General features: G+C 39.1%; 1 long non-coding RNA gene across 3 annotated transcripts; it reads left to right on the top strand.

The window, feature by feature from the left end:
- The first annotated feature begins 604 nt into the window (after positions 1-604).
- Positions 605-2,525, top strand: LOC145128605 (uncharacterized). 3 transcript variants are annotated; one of them, XR_013717011.1, is made up of 3 exons: positions 605-982; positions 1,070-1,349; positions 2,004-2,525. It is a non-coding gene; the product is annotated as an uncharacterized LOC145128605 (long non-coding RNA). The 3 variants fall into 3 exon arrangements; XR_013717010.1 differs by having other exon boundaries at positions 605-1,349; positions 2,004-2,181; positions 2,256-2,525; XR_013717009.1 differs by having other exon boundaries at positions 605-1,349.
- The last annotated feature ends 17,526 nt before the right edge of the window (positions 2,526-20,051 follow it).

Raw genomic sequence — 20,051 nt, 5'->3', positions numbered from 1 at the left:
AATTTGATGTCCACAAGTTCAAACATTAAAATACACATGAAAACAAGTTGTTGATCAATCTAAATACATTAAAATAACTCATAACCATAAATTTTACATCAATCCACGTGCATTAAAAAAAATAAAGTCCTACATGAACATAAACGCATCAAAAAACTTCATAGTATTTATCATGTGATTTTATTCAGAAAATTTTAATAAATGTGAAAAAACTACCAAAGTTTATTATGCAAAAGGTTTCAATTTCATGTGTTTTTATTGAATTTAACATGTTCAACTGGTTTAATTGAACCGGTTCAACCAGATTTTTGTAAAACCGGCCGGTTCGATTCGGTTCAGAAATAAACATAAAACCGGTGATAGTTGAACCGCTCGCTTCCCCGATTCCCGGTCCAACCGGTTCGACCGGCCGGTTCAAACCTGTTTTTAAAACATTGGTTCTAACTATGTATTATGTGGATGTAGGATTGATTATGGATCAATAATTTCAAAAACATACAAAAAGGTAATTTTGTAATCTTAGTTTTTAATTATTAATGGTAATTTGTCAAATTAATTATATCCCCTAAAATAGGAAATCGGCTCCCCCAGGCATCTTCATTAACCCTACACACCCACAATCAAATAAGAAGACCAAGAGGGCCGACCAACACCATCAGTCACCAGTGAGCAACATTAATCGGATTTCTGATTTGTCGTATCTATCGTCTTCCTCAAGCAGTACAGCCAAGACCGGAAGGTCTGGCCCTTTTTTTGTGATTTAGAGATACAAAAAGATTGATGTCGGTGATGATCCTTCTGCTCCCTTCTTTCATTCTCGCCTTCTGCCCTCGTTCCCAAATCAATGGTTTTATGGAACAATTTTTCCGATGATGCAACGAAGCTTGGAACGATTTTTTATTTTTGTGGTGATTTTCTTGAACAATTTGATGATTTTAGAACTATCTGTTATGTCACTTTCTTCGATTTCACTTTACATGAGGTAAGTTCATCTGTTTTTACTTATTCGTCCAAGTCCTTCTTTAAATCACACTTCATTCATCTTTTTAAACCTAATGCCATTTTCAAGTCTTCAATTCCTCCAAATCGACGATAACTCTTGCTGGATGAAGAATCAAAGTTGTGCGCATTTGATTGTGCATGAGAATCCCTTTCGCCGCTCGTGTTTGCAACTAGAAATAAAGTGGGATTAGAAGAATCTAAGATGTTCACACCTACTCATATGCGGCTCTTCCTCTCTTACTGTGATTTTCTCTCAATTGAAATAGTTTTCCAAAAATTATTCTTCATTTGTCCATGTAACTCTTCTTCCCCATCGATTCTTCTTCAACTGGTTCGAACCCACTAAAGTAAGAATTTTTACCTTTTTGCTTATTTATTTCTATTGTTCCTTTCTAGCCATTATTTTTTCGATTGGGATTATATAGTTTATTTATCGATGTTGCTACACACCTAGCGGCCAAATTATTTTTCCGATTTCGTTAAATTTTTTATATGAATTCTAGCTTGTTTGATGATCATGCCTAACAAGTATTTGTTGAAATGCTTGAGACGGCTTCCATCTATTCTATAAGTTTAGTTTGTGTAAAAACTAACATTACCTTGTTTGATGATGTATTACGTTATTGACGCACATTACATATCAAAAACACAAAGGATAACAAGTATTAACTTGCTGAAATGATAAACTTATATGTGACATTTTAATTTTAATTTTTATTCAACGTGATAGGACTTCCTAGTTGGCATATAAGGTTTCATTCCACCAACAATAAAAGCATATATATTAAGATTAATTTACTATAAACATGGTCTACTTTTTACCCAAATTCAACATTGATCTCAATTTTCTCATTTTTAACTTTAGTTTATTAGTACTATCATCACGTTTATATTTTTCCTTATATTTCTTCCACTCATATTATTCATGAATGTTTTATATGTTAGGAATGTTTTTTACTATCATATATGTATTTCACAGAATGCTCTAATTCTTTTTGCAGCTCATGAACAAAAGATAAAAGCTAGTTATTCTCACGACGGTCTGACAGAATTTGATTTCATGGCACTGAATGTAGAATACTCATTCATGAGGAATATATAAGGTATTCCACCAATTGGTTATTGATAATGTTATCAGGTAATGATTTCAAGGATGTTGATAATGAAACAAAGAACAAGGTAATGTTTAGTTTCACATATGTATTAACATTTTTAATATTTGAAATTTGATTATGTTTTATTTGTGGGTTTAGGTTTTGAAGAGGAAAAAAACATGGAGAACAATAGTCTATTCTAGCAGAATGTATTCTTACAGTATGGATTTGTTATTCTTTCAAAATGGATTTGCTATTTTGTCAGAATGGATTAGCAACAATGTTCTCGTAGAATGTACTAGTGTTCTAGTTAGATTTCAATGTTTTTACTTGATTTTTAACCATTCTCATTTTTATTCCTTCAAGAATAAATGTAACAGTTAACCATTATTAGTCGTATTCTTTCAGAATGAATGTAATTTATGTTCATAGTTGTATTCTTTAAGAATGATTGTAATTACTGATTATAAAATATTAAAATTCCTTTCATATAAAATTTGTATTCATTAAAAATTATTAATTTTGATAATATATGCTTATATTATTGTGTCATAATAGAATGTTATTTTCAAGATAATTATGAACATATTCTTTTAGAATGTCCTAATTAATATAATTATTATCAAGAAAAATTATATTTTTAAAGTTAAGAGAATTAATTATTCCTTAAAATCTGCAATTTTTCTTTTTTAAATTTATGTTAATTGACTAAAATACTTTTACAATGAAATTAGATGGTATTTTTCAATTATTTTTAATTCTATAATATTTATTAATCACTTTCTTAAAATAACTAAAATGATTGGTCCACAATCAATCATACACCCACACAATAGACAGTTAGAATACAATTGTAACATCCCAAAAATCAGAGTAAAATTTTCATTATTCATAAACAACCCAATGAGCATAAATGTTTACAAAAACATTATTTCAAAAGTGATAATTAATAATTAGAGTGTCCCAAAATCCAAGAAAACATAAATCCGAAGGATGTGAACGATCACGCCTTCACCTTGCCACGATCATCTGAAGTACCTGAAACCTTAAACTAAAACTGTGATCCAAAGCTTAGTGAGTTCCCCCAGAGTACATCAACACCAACATATAACTAAACAGATAATGGGTCCACAACCTCCTGGTTGGAATACCCCTGGCCCACAACCTTTCGGTTGGAATGCCCCGACCCATAACCTTTCCGGTTGGAATGCCCCAGTCTATTGACTGACAACAGAAAGCAGTATAGTCTCAACCCCACCATAATATGTCGACATATACATAACAAATAAGATATATCCAGTAACAGATTATCATATAACCAGTCAGCAGACAAACATACAGATCTACAAATCACTACCGCATAGCAACATCCTATATACCAGGATACAGACTTAACAGATCAATACAGCATGACAACATCCTACATACCAGGATACACAAACTAGTGGGCTGGCATTGGTGCCTTTGACCCATGAGTACAGTGAGGAAAACTCACCTTTCAGTCTAAAAAGATCGTTGAACAGGACACAACTCCGAATATCAGCTCTACATGTTACTTATTCATTGGAACATGACCAAACTTAACATATAATCAAAATACCAAAAATACCATTAGGTCAAACTTTGTCAAACCCTGGTCAAATACAAAAAGTTGAAAAGTCAACTGAGTCGAATCAGTTGAGTACGCTGGGCGTACTCAGCCTGTACGTGGGGCGTACTTAAGTTTGACCAAAAGATGGGACGTTGACTGCGTATGTGCAGCGTACCACTTGGTATGCCCAACGTACGTGACTGCCTTCCCTCCCTTCTATTAAGAGATTAATCCTTGAGCTCTTTTATCCAAAATCCAGATCTAGTCTTCAAATGTCATCCTTAACCATAAAGTTTCCAACTTTATGGTCTTGCATGTATATTAAGTGCTTAATACCAAAAACCCTAACTTCTTAACTCATTAAGACATCCTAGCTCATGCATGGAAGGGAACTAATGACCAAGACCAGATTTTTATGCTTCGAAACACTTCAAAATGCCTGAAAGGACAACTTATGAATTAGAGTAACCCATGCTCATAATACCAAGCTTATGGGACCAAAATGAACACAAAACCATGACTAAACAAGATCTAATAAGAACTCATCAAGATCAAAGCTTTTTACCTCCAAATGGTGTTAAATGATGATGAAATTCTGGATCCAAAGTGTTCCACTCTTCCAAGTTGGTCTCCTCTTCTTTCTTCCTCCTTAAAGATCACCAAAACACACATAAATGGCTCAAGATGCTCTCAAATGGATTAGGGTTTGCAAAAGGGTCGAAATGGGGTCGGAGGCTGTTGGAAGGAAGAAGCCTTGAGAGTTAAGGATGTTTAAATAGGGTCCAAACCCTAAAAATTAGGGTTTGGCACCTGGCCACGTACGCCCAGGGTACACTTGGGTACGCCCAGCGTACGCAAGCCTCTTCAAAAAATTTTAAAAAAATGCCATTAGGACCAAAATGCAAACAATTCTCATATCAAGGGTCTAAATGTAAAATACCTGGAAACCGAGATGTTACAACAATAACCTAGCCCTATATATATATATATATATATATATATATATATATATATATATATATAGCTTGTTGGTCTCATTGATGATGCCTTTCTTCACCTCTAGATATGTAGGACATTTCCTCTTCTAATTTCGTTTATTGATACAATATAAGCAATCGACATCCTTCGTACAGTTGTCCTTATATATGGGTTAAGCCTCAACCTTATATGCATATCCTTTTCCTTTGTATCTCCCTTTTTCCATGATGTGTCTTTGTTATTTTCCCTTCCCTTCCTTGACCATGAGTAGTGAGGAAGGCTTAGAAATTTTCTTTATTGAATTATTTATCATCACATGCAACTCTACGATGGAGTTATCCTAACTATTCATATTATAACTAATGATGAACTCAACATATGAATTAAAAAAATATAAATTAATATGATTCTTAATTTTGTGCCTACTTAGGAACCTAGCCTTCATCTTGGGAACATGAGTGCCAACATATAAACGTTACTCCATTTTGTATACATTTAACATTTTGGCCATTTCATATATTTCTTGCTTTGCTTGACATTGAAACATGTTCTTTAGCTCATTAAGCTTATCATATACTATAAAGTTCTCCAGATCATTGTAAGGAATATGACCTTGTTTGGGTGTAAAACCAACAAATAAAAGAGATATGAATAACATAAAAGTCATTACTACAATATACTAAGAAACATTTTAGAGTAAACATTGTCGAACCGTTGAGATATGTGACTGATTATTTGATCATACTTTCACATGACACATGATCAATTATTAAAATAAGGGAGGGAGTTGGTTAATTTCAATTGAAACTTCATAAACAAACAAGAAAATGATTAAAATTTAGAATAGATAGAAGCAAGCCAAACTTCAAAAGAAGCAACTACAATCCGAAATTTCTTCATCTAACCCTCCAACCACATCCTCAAATACACCAATATCCAAAAAATCCACACCACCACTTTCCCTACTCCGCTAATTAAACAAACCTTTTGTCAATGGTCAACATAAGATGTTACTCAACAACTATTATGCATTACCTATCCTATTGTCATGAATTTTGAACTCAAATTCGGACTCATCCACTTGTTGCCTACCTTCTGTGGTGTTGAGACTGAAGACCCATAAAAGTTCCTTTTGTGTGGGAATTAAACCACGTGAATTTACAAAAGATCAAATCAAATTAACTTCATTCCCATTTACTTTGGAAGATTCATTTAAGGAGTGGTTATATTAATTACCAACGGGGTCAGTCACAACATGGAATGAGGTTGCACGGATGTTCTTGGATAAATATTTTCCAGAAATGAAAGCTTCATCCCTACACAGGGAAATCATTGGTATAAAGCAACGGAAAAGAGAGGCTTTACACACTATTAAGAAAGATTCAAGAAGCTATGTTTAAGATGTCCAAAGCATGAAATCTCATAATACTAATTACTGCAGTGCTTCTGTGATGGTATGTCACATTGGGAGAGAAGATTTTTCAATGTATCAAGCGGATTATCTATATCTGAAAAGACTCCTACTAAAAACCAAGCTCTTATTAAGAATATGACATAAGATTCAAAGCATACAACTCAAGAAGAGGAATGGTACACAGATGCACCAAGAGGAGTGAAAGAAGTTACTACTCCAAAACTCAAGTCAACTCTATGAGTTGACTAAAGTTTTCATGATGATTGCCAAGGATAAGGGTTTACAAACGATGGTTAGACCTTGTGGTATTTGCACCAAAGTATGACACCCCACTGATATGTGGCTGATGTTACAAGAGGATACGAAAATAGTCCAAGATCTGGGAGGATTTTTAGATCAACAACAAACCAACTTTTAGCCTAGAAGTTATACAAATTGGGGACATAAACCAAATGTAAATTTCCATTAATGGCCACCATAATCTTATCAACCAATACCTCCGTTTCAGAATTAAATGCATCACCAACCAAATTTTCAGCCTCATCAACAATCTAATTTTCCACCTCAAAACATCCAACAAGGAAGCAGTTCAAGTAGTTTAGGAATATCTTTGGAAAATATTGTAAATATTTTAGCCAGTAGCACTAAGTAATTCTAAAATGAAACCAAGGCAAGTATTAAGAGTTTGGAGTAACAAATGGCTCAAGTTGCCACTTTTATGGGTAAATTGGAGTCTCAAGGAAAAATACCAATAACACCCTAGTTATGATGTTTTTTTCATTCTTTAACTTGGGTTTTAATAGTCTAAAGTAAAGTAGAAGGATGGGTTTCAACAGGAAGTCATTAATCAGATTTGATGAAAACTGAAAATCGGGGATTTCTAGTTAGAGCGCGATACGCTTTCGGTCTAGTGGGCTGATCATTTTATTAGGGTTTTGGGGGTATTTAAAGGCTATTAACCCTTAGGTTAGGATCATTTTCAGCCTCCAACACCCTTAGATCATTCCTTGTGAAACCCTAGCCCCCTTTCTCTTCTTCTTAGTGATTTTTGAGCTATAATGCATTTTTCTTCCATGGTTGGTGTTCTTGAATAGTGCAAACAAGAAAACTTAACCTTAGGAGCTTGGTTTATAAAGTTTTCAAAGTTCTTTCAACTTCTGTATTTTGGTAATTCATAAAGATCCTTGCTTTATGTTGTTTCCTCTTTGGATATATGAGTTATTTGGGTAGTTGGTCCTTTTTAGAAAGTTTTGGTCTTTTCGTGGCTTGTTTTCTTGGAGTTTGAAGCAACTCTAGAGGTGTTTGATGATGATATTTTATGGATATAATATTGGGTTAGGGATTTAGTGCAAGATAGAGCTCTTTACTTCCCATGCAAGTTGATAAGTACATTTTGGGTCCTTTGGTGAATTAGGGTTTGAGATCTTGGTTGTTTGGATCAAAAAATGGATAAAGTTGGAAACTTTATCCATTAATACATCTTAGAGATCAAATATGAGAGTTGTGGCCTTTGTCTTTATGGTTTAATGCTTTAAACATTGTTTGGGAAATTGACTGTTTGCTGGGCACGATGCACTTTTGTAGGGCGAGGCACGCTTCTGGTAAAATTGGCATGAATTCAACTACCTTGTTATGTAGTGAACCGTAGGGCATCTGGGGTTGAGCAGCGTGCTTCCATAGGGAGAGACGCGCCTGGTCAAAGTCAAAGTTTGACCATTGACCGTTGACTTTTGAAAAGGTTTGACAGTGGGTCAAACTCTTTGGTTTTGGGTGTGGACTGAGGTATGAACTTTATGGGTGTGCAGACGGTTCGTAGGTCTGATCTGTGCTAGAATTAGAGTGTACGACTGTGATTCCTCAAATTTCCGAGTGTAACATCTTGACTTCCAGGTATTTTTCATTTAGACCCTTGGTATGAGTATATTTTTCAAATTTGGTCCCAAATAGCATTTTTGTAATTTTTAGGAGTGGCTTGCGCATGTTGGGCATACCCAAGCATACACTGGGCGTTGTTGGGTCAAAATATTGGTTTATACTTTGCTTTTCTAGTTGATTGTATTTTTCTGTAATGTTTTATGAGTTTATGGTCAGGTTTACGGCCAGGTGGGTGTTTACGGCCGTAAACAGGTTTACGGCCGTAAACCCTGTTTACGGCCCATGTTTCTCATGTATATATAGGGTGAGGGGTGTGAGGAAGGGGTGAATAGGAGAAAGAGAAAGGAGCTTATGTGTGTGTGTGTGTGTGTGTGAATCTCATGTAAAGGAGCATCATTCCAATCTATTCAATACATTGAAGATTCAAGTTATTCTTCTCTTCTTCTCTTCTTTTTTGATCTGACATCATCCAATTGATTGGGATTCCGCACCATCAATTGGATCTGATTGATACACAAGCATATTTGGGGACTTACAATTGGTATCAGAGCATGGTTGTATCAATCAATTTTGCCAGATCTGGAGCTTATTTAATCTTATTTTTGAAGGATTTCTGCGTTTTTGGATAGATCTCTGAAAAATAAAGGGGGTTTGTTCTTCGTGTTTTTGATAAAAAGGGGTTTTTGATCGAGTTTTGGAGCTTCAAAGTCGAAGAAACGCTGTTTTTGGTCGTAACCAGCGAGGGGGTGGCGGCGTGTACGGCCAGCAGCTAGGGTTTCCGAGGAGTTTACGACCGGAGTCGGAGTTTACGGCCTCGGTTTCCGGTCAGCAGTTTGCGGCCAGCCTCGCTTCGGACGTTTACGACCGGAGTTTGCGGCCCGGCGGTTTACGGCCGGAGTATACGGTCGGTGTCACACGTGTTCGGTCGACGTTCACGGTCCGTGGTGTGCGGCCAACGAGTCTTCGTTCAGCAGCCTCGGTCTCGCATTCGCACCTCGTCCTAGCAAGCAGCAGCCTCGCACTCGCATCAGCATAAATAGGAAACGATTTTGGGGGCTGCCGAGGATCGAACCCGGGACCTCTGATTCATCAACAAGGCGCCTTTCCAACTGATCTAGCTTGCTAGATGATAAATCACTTCGCTTCTTAATTCAAATATCGTATCTGCACTTCTTCATTTTCGCAAATTTGACACTTTTAGCCCAAAATTCAAATTTCTTTTAATTTTAAATTCCATTTTCAACCAAAATAATAATAATAATAATAATAAAATATAAAAAATATAAAAAATAAAAATAAAAATAAAAATTTTAGTTTTTAATTTTTGACTTTTATTTTTGACTTTTTACTTAAAATTATGACTTTGACTTTTAAAATTTGACCTTTGACTTTAAACTTTGACTTTCTCATTTAACTTTTAAATTTTCAAATTTAGTTTTTCGGTTTGACTTTTCAAGTTTGACTTTTGAGTTTGACTTTTTAAATTTGACTTTTAAGGTTGACTTTTGAGGTTTGTAGTCAAAGGGTTTGACTTTTAAGTTTGATTTTGGCTTCTAGTTGTGCTTTTAATGGCGTTTGAGGTCTACGAGGGAAATGAAGACATGAAAGAGAGTCAGGATATGTTAAGACAAAAATTCAACATGTTCAACTATATCCCTGGAGAAACCCTGGAAGCTCAGTTACAGCGATTTACTACACTTACTACTGAGATGAATATAGCTGGGATCTTCTTAACTAAATCTGAGATAAACAAAAAACTGCTGAATTCACTTCCGAAATCGTGGGATATAAACGTGGCTGTCATCAAGAAGACAAAAGATCCCAATCGTCTTAGTGTTGCTGCTGTAACTGAAGAACTTGACGCTTTGAAGTGTGGAAAAACAATGAGTTCCGAAAACATCCCTGTCAATGAAGTTTCATGCTCTCAATCATGTGAAGCTACGATTAAACTTCTTCGTGAACATAATGATTTGCTAAAAAGGGAAGTCGAGGACCTAAAATACGAAGGATATCAACTCAGGAAAGGACAGAAACCCCTAAAGGCCGAATTAGAAGCAAAAACCAAAGACTTTAGGAGGCTTCAGGAAGACTATAGCAATAAATGTGAAAATTATGACTATGTTAAGAGACAACTTGCTGAGTTAACTGCTGAGCTTGACACATTAAAAGGCAAATTTGAAAATGCAGATTTTGATTTTAGAAAATTTGATGTGTCAAGCGAAGTAGTTGCCAACATGATAGACCATTGCATGCAATTTAAACATAATCAGTCAAAGGGTTTAGGGTATGATAAAGTGCCTCCTCCTTTCAATCACACATATCAGTATCACCCTTTGACTAAAGAGGAGATTGCCAATGAACCATTCATGGTTTATGGAAAACCAGCTGGTTTTGTTTCAGGAGGAATTATTAATATTGAAAGTACTAATGTTTCTACTTCCTATGCAGATCAACCACTAAGCCAATCCAAGCAAGCAGCTGAAGAGAGTGTGTCTGATAGTTGTTGAGAGAAAAACTTAGAGATATACTTGAACAAAACGTTAGAACAAGTAGATTGCAGAATAGTTAATCTCAAAGGATCTGAAAGCTCAACAATAATATTAATGAGTTAGAGTTAACTAGTTAGAGAGTTAGTTGTGGAAATGTAAAGAAATAGAAATGACAACAATTGTTATATCAAGTATACACTTAAGTTGATTCATAACGAGGAATGCATTCAAACCAAGTTAATAAGGAAGATCAAACTTAGTGATTAAGTCACAGAAGACTTGCTCGGAAGAGAGATTATATTCAGATGAATTCTGGTAAGTAGAAAGAGATGAGTAATGGAGAGATAGAAAAGATAACTTCAGAAATGTGTATTCAGATAGAATGCATAAGTTATCCGTATTTAATACAAGAGAATGAGCTCTTATTTATAGAGTCTCATGAAGAGCACTAGATTACATCTCTATAAGTAGCCATGCAAGGCATACTGGACAATAGAGTGTATTACAATAAAGACAAGTAAAATAATCTAGCTAAGTGACTGCGGTAGGTAGACTCCGGTTGCGGTTGCTGATGAAGAATTTGATTGCGGGTGCTGAACCGTTGCGGTAGTAGAAATGGTTGCGGTAGCTGAAGTTCAAGAGGGTCACTTTCACGATTCAACAATTTCCCCCTAAGTGACCTCTTTAACTTCGGTTCAGCTATCAAGTTTGAGGAACTTGATCAGAATCCACCAAAACTTCCTGACGTTTTCCAGCCAGGTGATTCTTCTTGAGATCTCGAACTTGACTTCTGCGGTGGTATGCTTCAATCTTTCAACTAAGGTTCGACAGATGTCAAGTTGTTTCCTGGTGAGGCGATGCATGGCAGTCATAGGAATGAAGTATTTGACATTGTCAGTCTTCCTTTTGAATATGACTCCAAGTTCAGGAAAGTTTGTTGCGCCTAGAGATCTTTCTTGAAAGCCTTCGGTAGGCATTAGCACAGGTTCAAGAGGTGGGAGGTCAAACTTCTTGAGGATGGTGGGGTAGATATCCGCATCTATCTTGGCAAAGTCACAGATCGTATCCTTCAGAAAAGAGTTAGCCTTTTCAAGCGCAATCTTCATTTTTGGGTGCTTTTCTGATTTGTTTTGGAACACCTTGGCAATGAGGAAGATTTCTTCCGGATTCATGCAAGGGAAGTCTGCCTGGGTGTGGACGTAGTCATGCTCCCTTCTCGTTAGGGTGTACTGGATGTAGTCAGCCTTCATGAATTTCCGGACTTTGTAGTTCTTGACTGCGGATGGTCTATCGTTAGACCATATATTTTCAATGGAGGAGGCATGTTTAGCGTGAAAAAGACTGAGTCTCTCAAACTCCATTGGCAGTCTCTTGTGGTCAGGAAGGCTGCGGTCGAATTGCTCAAATACTGTGAAGAATTTGGCATTTGGTGAAATTGGTACATCCCAGTAACCGTCCAAGGGGGGTTCAGCGTAGGTAAGGTGGGGTCGGTAGTCTTCATCCAGCAGCCTGCGGTGCGGATTGATCCAAGAATTTATCAAGGATTCGTCCATCATGATATCAAAACCGCATTCTCTCCAAATAAGTTCTGCCAGTTTGGCTGCCTTCCAGTCTTGTTTTCTTTGGGCAGTGGCAGGGAGTTGGAGTTACTCTGGAAGTACCTGCAGCTGCACCTGTTGCTTGAGCTTTACAGATCGTTTCAGCCATTTTGTCCATCCAGTCTTGAACTTTGAGAATGGTGGCTACGGTATTGGCATTGCTGATAGCATTTGCCCAATACTTTGCCACGGACTGGATTTCTTGCTCCTTTAGCTGTTGCTGCTTGATCTGTTGTTCCTTGCGGGCTTGGAATGCCCTTTTGAAAGCAGCATACTTCTTGATTTCGGACTCAGTTACAGGATTGTATTGTAACCATGAGTCGTTGGATTCATCGCCGTCAAATCCTTCGAAACGCACCGAAGTGTCCTTCGGGTCCACGGATCCTTGCACGTTTGTGCTCACCGTGCCTAAACCACCTGCTGCGGATGTAAGCAGAGTAGGATTTCCTGAGCTTCCTCGGTCTCCTTGACCCGTGGTCAAGTGTGGCCTCGGCTCAGTTCTGGCATGGGCGGAAGAAGTGTCATGTGGTTGGGAAGGTGTTTGCAGTGTTTGGGTGACGTTCAAAAGGATGGAGCGCAACTCCTCGGGTGAAAAGAAATGTAGTCGGGAAGCCCTGGAGACCTTAGGGCGTGCACCAGTGTCATCCCCTTGGGAGTGAACTGGGGGGGAGTCTCCACGATGTGATGAAACAAACTCACTTTTTGAGCTTGAGTGGTATTCGATGGTGGTGTTGAATGGGTCTGCGGCCACCCCAAGGACTACTGGAGCCTTTTGAGAAGCTTCAGTATAGGTCCGGTCATGCATTTGGCCAGGGGAGTCGGTTTTTCTTTTCTTAAGGATAGCAATTGGTTGCCTATCCTCATCAGAATTACTACTAGAAGAGATTGTGGGAGGTGTGATTTTACGTTTCTTGGTGGGTGCGGTTCGTTTAGGAGCATCCTTCTTAGGGGTTTTTTGTTTCTTCTTGGTTGCCAATTTCTTTCTTCTTTGAGAAAGATTGGAGAGTGTAGTGGCAGAAGGGACTGCGGTACCTTCAGGGTTAATGGCTGCGGATGGAAGAGGCGGGGTAGGAGGGTATGGGGCAATACCTTCCGTAGCCTCAATGTGGTCTGAGACATCAGCAGTCTCAAGACCAAGTGTTGTAAGAATGGGGGTAGGGAGTCTGCGGATAGGTCCAAAAATAGATTGATCAGAAGAAGGATTGTACCTTTTGAGATCCTTAGTGACAAAGAAGTTGATGTCACTGCCCATATCAATTCCAGCGTCCGCATGCAGGTCTGAGATGCAGAGTGACCAGAATCGTGCAAATGTGAGCTCGGTTGGGTTCTCCCTTGGGCTTTCTTTGGGAATGTATTGTAGGAAATCGTCTCATAGGATCTGCCCGTAGTTTACGTCGTGTCCGGTGAATATGCTCCACACCAATTCCAATAGCTTGAGTCCCATGTTGTCTATGACTCCGGTTCTGCCGGATAGACAGCGGATGACAAAATGACACAAAAACTGCCATACCGCAGGTAATTGGTTTTTCATGAACTCGCCAATTCCTCGAATTGGTTTTTGATACCCTATTTGGTAGAGTGCAGAGGTAATGTCCGCCATTGAAGGAGAAAAGATCTTGATGGATGGATAAACCAGAAGGTTTATGGCAGTGAGAAACTTTTCTTTGGACAGGATGACCAAAGAATCGTTAATGAGGTTGAGGTGAACTTCTTGAGGGTTTTCGTTTGGGCGATAAGCTGAGAATGCACACTTGAAGAGGGTCGAGACTGGAACCACATCTGTAAATGCGTCGAAGGGGCCATAGAGTGGATGGTTCTTCAGAAATTTGATCATAAGCTTGGTTGGAGCATTGTATGAAGAATGATCTTCAAACATTGCTCTGAAATTGCTTGAAGCAATCGTTGGAGAGTCTGAACCAGTGGGATTCATCGAGCCTGAAGCTTTAGATTGTTTCTTTGATGCACCTGATTTCACCATTGTTGGAGTTTGAGAGAAAAAGTAGAAAACAGAGTTTTTGAAGGTTTTTTTTTGAGAGGGAATGATCGATGTTCAGAAAGCGTAAAGTGAATTTGGGGAAGAAGATGGGTTTATAAAGGGTTGAAAGATTTTAACCCTAGGTAAAAGGTAAAGATAAGGTAAAAATGTCGTTTGGTATTTGGGGAAATCTTTGAATTTGGGATTAAACCTCAGCCACAAATAATTAAAACGGTTTAAAAAGATTTGGGAGATTTACTAAAAGAGGGCTGTATTTAATGAAAAGTCAGACATCTATCAATGTGTCAGGTAATCGTGGGGTGAGGGGAAAGGAAGTTGTAACGGATGGGACGTGCTGGGGAGAGGAAAAGACAGATTAAGGATGAGTTTATGGAAACACGTTCTTTTTGTCATCATCCCTAAAATAGGTCTGACTCAAGGTTTATTCAGAAAGAGAATGAGACAGTTTCTCAAGGGAATGTTTTTTTTATTTAATGTTCTTATTTAATGAAGGATCATTAAATAGCTCACAAAGGTTCAAGCGTTGATGAAACAGTTGAGAAATTATCACAATGATCGCGGATGGAAACTTCATTGCGGTTGGGAACGTCATCGCGGATTAAAATTTCATTGCGGTTGGGAACGTCATCGCGGATGGAAATTTCATTGCGGTTGGGAACGTCATCGCGGATGGACAAGGAAAAGACTGCAGTGAGGAACTGAGAAGAAACACTTGTACAAAGATTAGTAATAACAGACAATAAAGACCCATGAGAGATAAGTATGATATATGGTTGCGGTACCTAGACCGCGGTACCAAAACCATCTATCATAAGTAACTCTCAGTTAGAACCGCAACGAAGACCAAGGATGGTCTGCGGTAGCTAACAACTCAAAAAGAATTGCGGGTCTGGATTCATCATTCCTAACATTTGCAGGAAGGTGTTAAGCTTTGAGGAGTCGAGCGCTTTTGTGAACACATTAGCAATCTCTTCATGAGAAGGGACAAAGATGAGTTCAATGTTACCTTTCAAGATGTGGTCTTTGATGAAGTGATACCGTAGTTCAATATGTTTTGTCTTGGAGTGCTGAATTGGATTCTGAGAGATAGCAATAGCACTTTCAGAGTCACAATAGATCGGTATCCGCAGCATTCTATACCCGTAGTCCATTAGTTGAGTTTTCATCCAAAGGACTTGAGAGCAACAGCTGGCTGCGGCCACATACTCAGCTTCTACAGTAGATAGAGAAACACAACTTTGTTTCCTTGAAGACAAGTCTTCCACCCAAAAATTGACATCCTCCTGAAGTACTTTTGCGGTCTAATATGCATCCGGCATGATCCGCATCTGTGAAAGCTTGCAGGCTGAAGTCATTGCCTGCGGGGTACCATAGACCAAGAGATTTGCTTCCTTTCAGGTACCGTAGTATCTGTTTGGCTGCGGTCATATGTGACACTTTTGGGTCAGCCTGATACCTTGCACATACACCAGTTGCAAAGACAATGTCTGGCCTGCTTGCGGTGAGGTACATCAAAGAACCAATGATACCTCTATAAGTCTTGTGATCCACAGATTCGCCTGCGGGATCAGCAGAGATCTTATAACCGAAGGCCATGGGGACCTTAGCAGAAGAACAGTTGTCCATGGAATATTTCTTTAAAAGTTCAGTGGTGTATTTTTCTTGATGAATGAATATCCCTTGTGGAATTTGTTTCACTTGAAGTCCTAGAAAGAAGTTAATCTCTCTATTCATGCTCATCTTGAACTTGTTGGTCATGAGCTTAGCAAATTCATTCACCATTTCTTGATCAGTCAATCCGAAGATGATATCATCCACATATATTTGTACCAGCATAAGGTGGTCACCATTTGCTTTTCTAATTAATGTGGGGTCAATCACTCCTCTCGTGTACCCGGATGAGACGAGGAATTCAGAAAGAGTCTCATACCATGCTCTTGGGGCTTGCTTCAGACCGTAGACTGCTTTTTCAAGCTTGTAGCAGTGGTCTGGGAATTCAACATTTTCAAAACCTGGAGGTTGCTGAAGATAAACCTCTTCTTTTAATTCCCCATTGAGAAAGGCACTCTTAACGTCCATTTGGTGTACCTTGACGTTCTTGTGGGCTGCGTATGCAAGGAAGATTCGGATAGCTTCCATGCGTGCTACCGGAGCATACGTTTCATCGTAGTCAATGCCTTCAAGTTGACTATACCCCTTTGCAACTAGTCTTGCCTTGTTTCTGACTACCGCACCAGATTCATCCAGCTTTTTTTGAAGACCCATCTAGTGCCAACAATGGAGTGACCACGTGGCTTCGGAACGAGCTGCCAAACTTTGTTTCTTTGAAATTCTTCTAGCTCTTCTTGCATTGCAGCTATCCAGTCTGGTTCAAGCAATGCTTCTTTGATCGTTCTGGGCTCTACCGAGGACATGAATGCTGCGTAGTGGCAGTGGTCAGATAGGTCCTGGGAAGATCGAGTTTAGATGCCTGCGGATGGGTTGCCGATGATTTGACCTGGTGGGTGGTCCTTCGTCCATACATGTAGACGGGGCTGCAGATGATCAGCAGCTGCGGTAGAGGGAATATCTTGAATATCAGAAGAATCTACGGTTGGAGATGGTAGTTCCCCCTGGATTCGAGAACATCCTGCTGAGTCATCTTGGTTTGTTGGAACGAGAGTGGAGTTTTCTTGAACAGTTGGGAGAGGTTCCCCCTGGATTGCTGATGGGAGTTCCTCTGGAACCTGAGAAGGTTCCCCCTGGACTGCGGATGGGAGAGTGATAATCCTTGGATCGGTTCTAGTGTCAATGTTTTCTATGATTTCATCATCCGAATCCGAAGATACGTTTGATGGTAATGCTTCTCTGTTGGTGGGACTTTGAACAGCATCAGGTACTGGAACCTCAACAGTTGGTGCTTGATCCGGAGTAGAGCTTTCCCCCTCAACCGGAGAGGTGAAAGTATTGAGAGATGCTACTTCAGATAGAGGTGGTCCAGAAACATCAGCGTGTTGTTGTTGAGCTGCGGGTGACACAAGAACTTCGGATAGTTTCGCCGTTTCAACAGGATCGAAAAGATCGTTATAATTGACTTCAACTAGATTCAATGGACCTGCAGAGGCAGGAATATCGCTTTCCATGATTGCAGTGGTTTCAGTGGATGGAGGGGCGTTGCGGATGTGAGAATCATCAAATTTCACATCGAAGCTTTCAATGATCAGCCTTGTACTCCTGATGAGCACTCGATAAGCAACCTTGTTGGTGGAATAACCAAGGAATATGCCTTCATCAGACTTTGGTGCAAACTTGTTGAGCTGATCTCTGTTGTTGATCACGATACATCTACACCCAAAAATGTGAAAGAAGCGAACATTTGGCTTGCGGTTGTTGAGGCCCTCATATAGTGTTTTATTGAGGCGTTTGCACACAATGCTTCGATTTTGGACAAAGCATGCGGTTGCTACAGCTTCAGCCCAGAAGTAGAGAGGAAGATGGGCGAAGTTAAGCATGGATCTGGCTGCTTCTACTAGTGTGCGGTTCCTTCTTTCAACTACTCCATTTTGTTGCGGTGTAAATGGGGCTGAGAAGTTGTGAGTGTTGTCCTTTGACACCAAGAAACTGTTGAGAAGATGATTAGTGAACTCAGTGCCATTATCACTGCGGATGCGTCTAACTGGAAGCTTGATCTGAAGTTCGATTTCTTTGATGAAGTTGATGAAAATCTGCGGTGTCTCTGATTTGAGTCTGAGGAAGAAGACCCATGTGAAGCGTGTATAGTCATCAACAATAACCAGTATGTACTTCTTGTGGTGGAGACTGGCTACGGTTGATGGACCGCAGAGATCAATGTGCAATAGCTCCAGTGGTTCAGAAATAGAAGAGTCCATTATCAGAGCGTGACTTGCTTTGGATTGTTTACCACATTCACAAGCCGGACAGAGAGTATCGTTGCTGAATTTGAGAATAGGGAGACCGCAGACTAGTTCTCCGATGACTAGATTGTTGATGTACCTAAAGTTGAGATGAGCTAGCTTGCGGTGCCATAGCCAGCTGACTTCGGATACAACTTTGGATAGGAAGCACAACTACGGTCTACCAATGATCAGAGAGACATCCAAAGGGTACATGGTACCTTCGGATCGGGATTTGATCAGGCATGTGTTTCTGTCACTTGTCATTACATAGCAAAATTGATCATCAAATTCAACACGATGTCCTGCTTTACATAGTTGGCCAACACTGATGAGATTGTGTTTAAGGCTTTCTACATAAGCAACCTTCTGAATGGAAAAGTTCCCCGTAGTGAGAACACCGTAACCGCGGATGACACCATTCGCATTGTTGCCGAATGTGACATTTCCACCATTGCATATTGGCCTGAAATCCCGAAGGTACTCTAACCTTCCGGTCATGTGCAAGGAGCAGGCACTGTCAATTAACCACTCATCTTCTTGTTCCTCCTTTCACAAAGCCTGAGAATTACACGGTTAGTTTAGGCATCCAAACTAGTTTGGAGCCAGGGTCAGCTGATGTGTTTCTGAATGATGCATGGACCGAGGTTGCATGGACATGTCTCTTGTCAACTTTTAGTCCTAGTTCTGGGTGTTTGAGCAGATCTGGAGTGTTGTGAGTTTTTGAAAGAGTAAGAGGTTTCTGACTCCGATTAGATTTGTCATAAGATAAATCCTTCTGACAACTACACTGACATCTACAAAAAAAGGTTTTGTTTTTTGATCTGACACTATGTTTGGTCAGCGGTTTAAAAGATGAATTGGACTTGTTACCGGTCCGAGGTGGGTAACTCCTGACATGAGTGTTGTTGGGTTTTGAAAAGGTTTATTTTTGAAAAGATTTGGCACGTGTAGATCTCTGAGTTCTTTTTGGTGGAGTTGGTAGAATACCTTTCCATCTTTTGAAATTCTGATGTGACTTTAAAAGTGTTGGAATGGGTAAGATACCCTTCCATTTTGGGTCGTCCAAGGAATACACTTGAAAACCATTGTTTTGAAAAGACTTCACACTCTTTTGATTTTTGTTAGAGGAACTAGGAATGACTGATGAAACTTGACATTCCTTATTGTTTGTTTTCTTGGTAGGAGAGTTTCTTGACATGTAGTGTGAGAAAACAAATTTTTCTGGACTCTTGGACTTTGGAATTCTGACATGCTTCTTAATTTTTGAAAAAATTTGTCTGTTTGTGCCTCGAGATCTAATTTCCTCTTTGAAGGCCTTTTTGGCCAAGGATTTTGGTGAACCGCAGTCATTGTTGTTCAACTGCGGTTTCTTGGAATTCTTAAAATGATTGTGAAAACGTGGGCTTGAGTCATCTGAACTTGAAGATTCTGGGATCTGAGAGCATTGTCCCACTTCAAAGTTCTCTATAGGTAATTCATGATGAATCGTCTGAAGAGTCACAGTTCCTTTTGCTGAGGACTGCGGTAGTGACGTTTTAACTACTGCAGAGTATGTCTGAGTTGAGACTGCAGTGGGACTTTTGTGGAACTTTTGGCTACAGTGTGATTCACTGCGGTCTGAGAACAGCGGTGGAAAGTCTTTTGAGACTTCGGGACCTTCAATGACAATTTCTTCATCAACTACGGATGATGTTTGAGAATTTGGGTAGATGGTGCCACAGATAAGGATTAGATCACATGTGTGACCCGAAACTTCAGGCACAATTTCCTCAATGACACAATTATTGCTTAGAGTATGCAGTCTACCGAAGTGAGTTTTGATATCTTCGGGAAAGGTCTTGTCATTGACTGGGAAATGAAATTCTCGGTCAGGAGGGACATACAGTCTGTCTTTGTTGAACCGGGGTGAGGAATCCATTGCGGTAAGATATCCATTTGACCAACCCCAATTGTATGTATTGTCCACGGTTCCATTGTTCACCAAATTTTCAATAGCTTCACTTTCATTAAACAATTATTAAGAGATTTAGGCGTACAATTTCACTCTGAGCTAAATCTCTCCGATTCAAAGCTATCTCTAATTGGGTTTCACTTAACATTCTTGCATCTTTTTCTAAC

Source organism: Lactuca virosa, chromosome 8 (assembly GCF_052849685.1).
Source record: "Lactuca virosa cultivar CGN04683 chromosome 8, Lactuca_virosa_CGN04683_v6, whole genome shotgun sequence".
Classification (NCBI taxonomy): Eukaryota; Viridiplantae; Streptophyta; class Magnoliopsida; order Asterales; family Asteraceae; genus Lactuca; species Lactuca virosa.
Note: the sequence above shows the minus strand (reverse complement) of the source record. Positions and strands in the feature narration are given on the sequence as shown.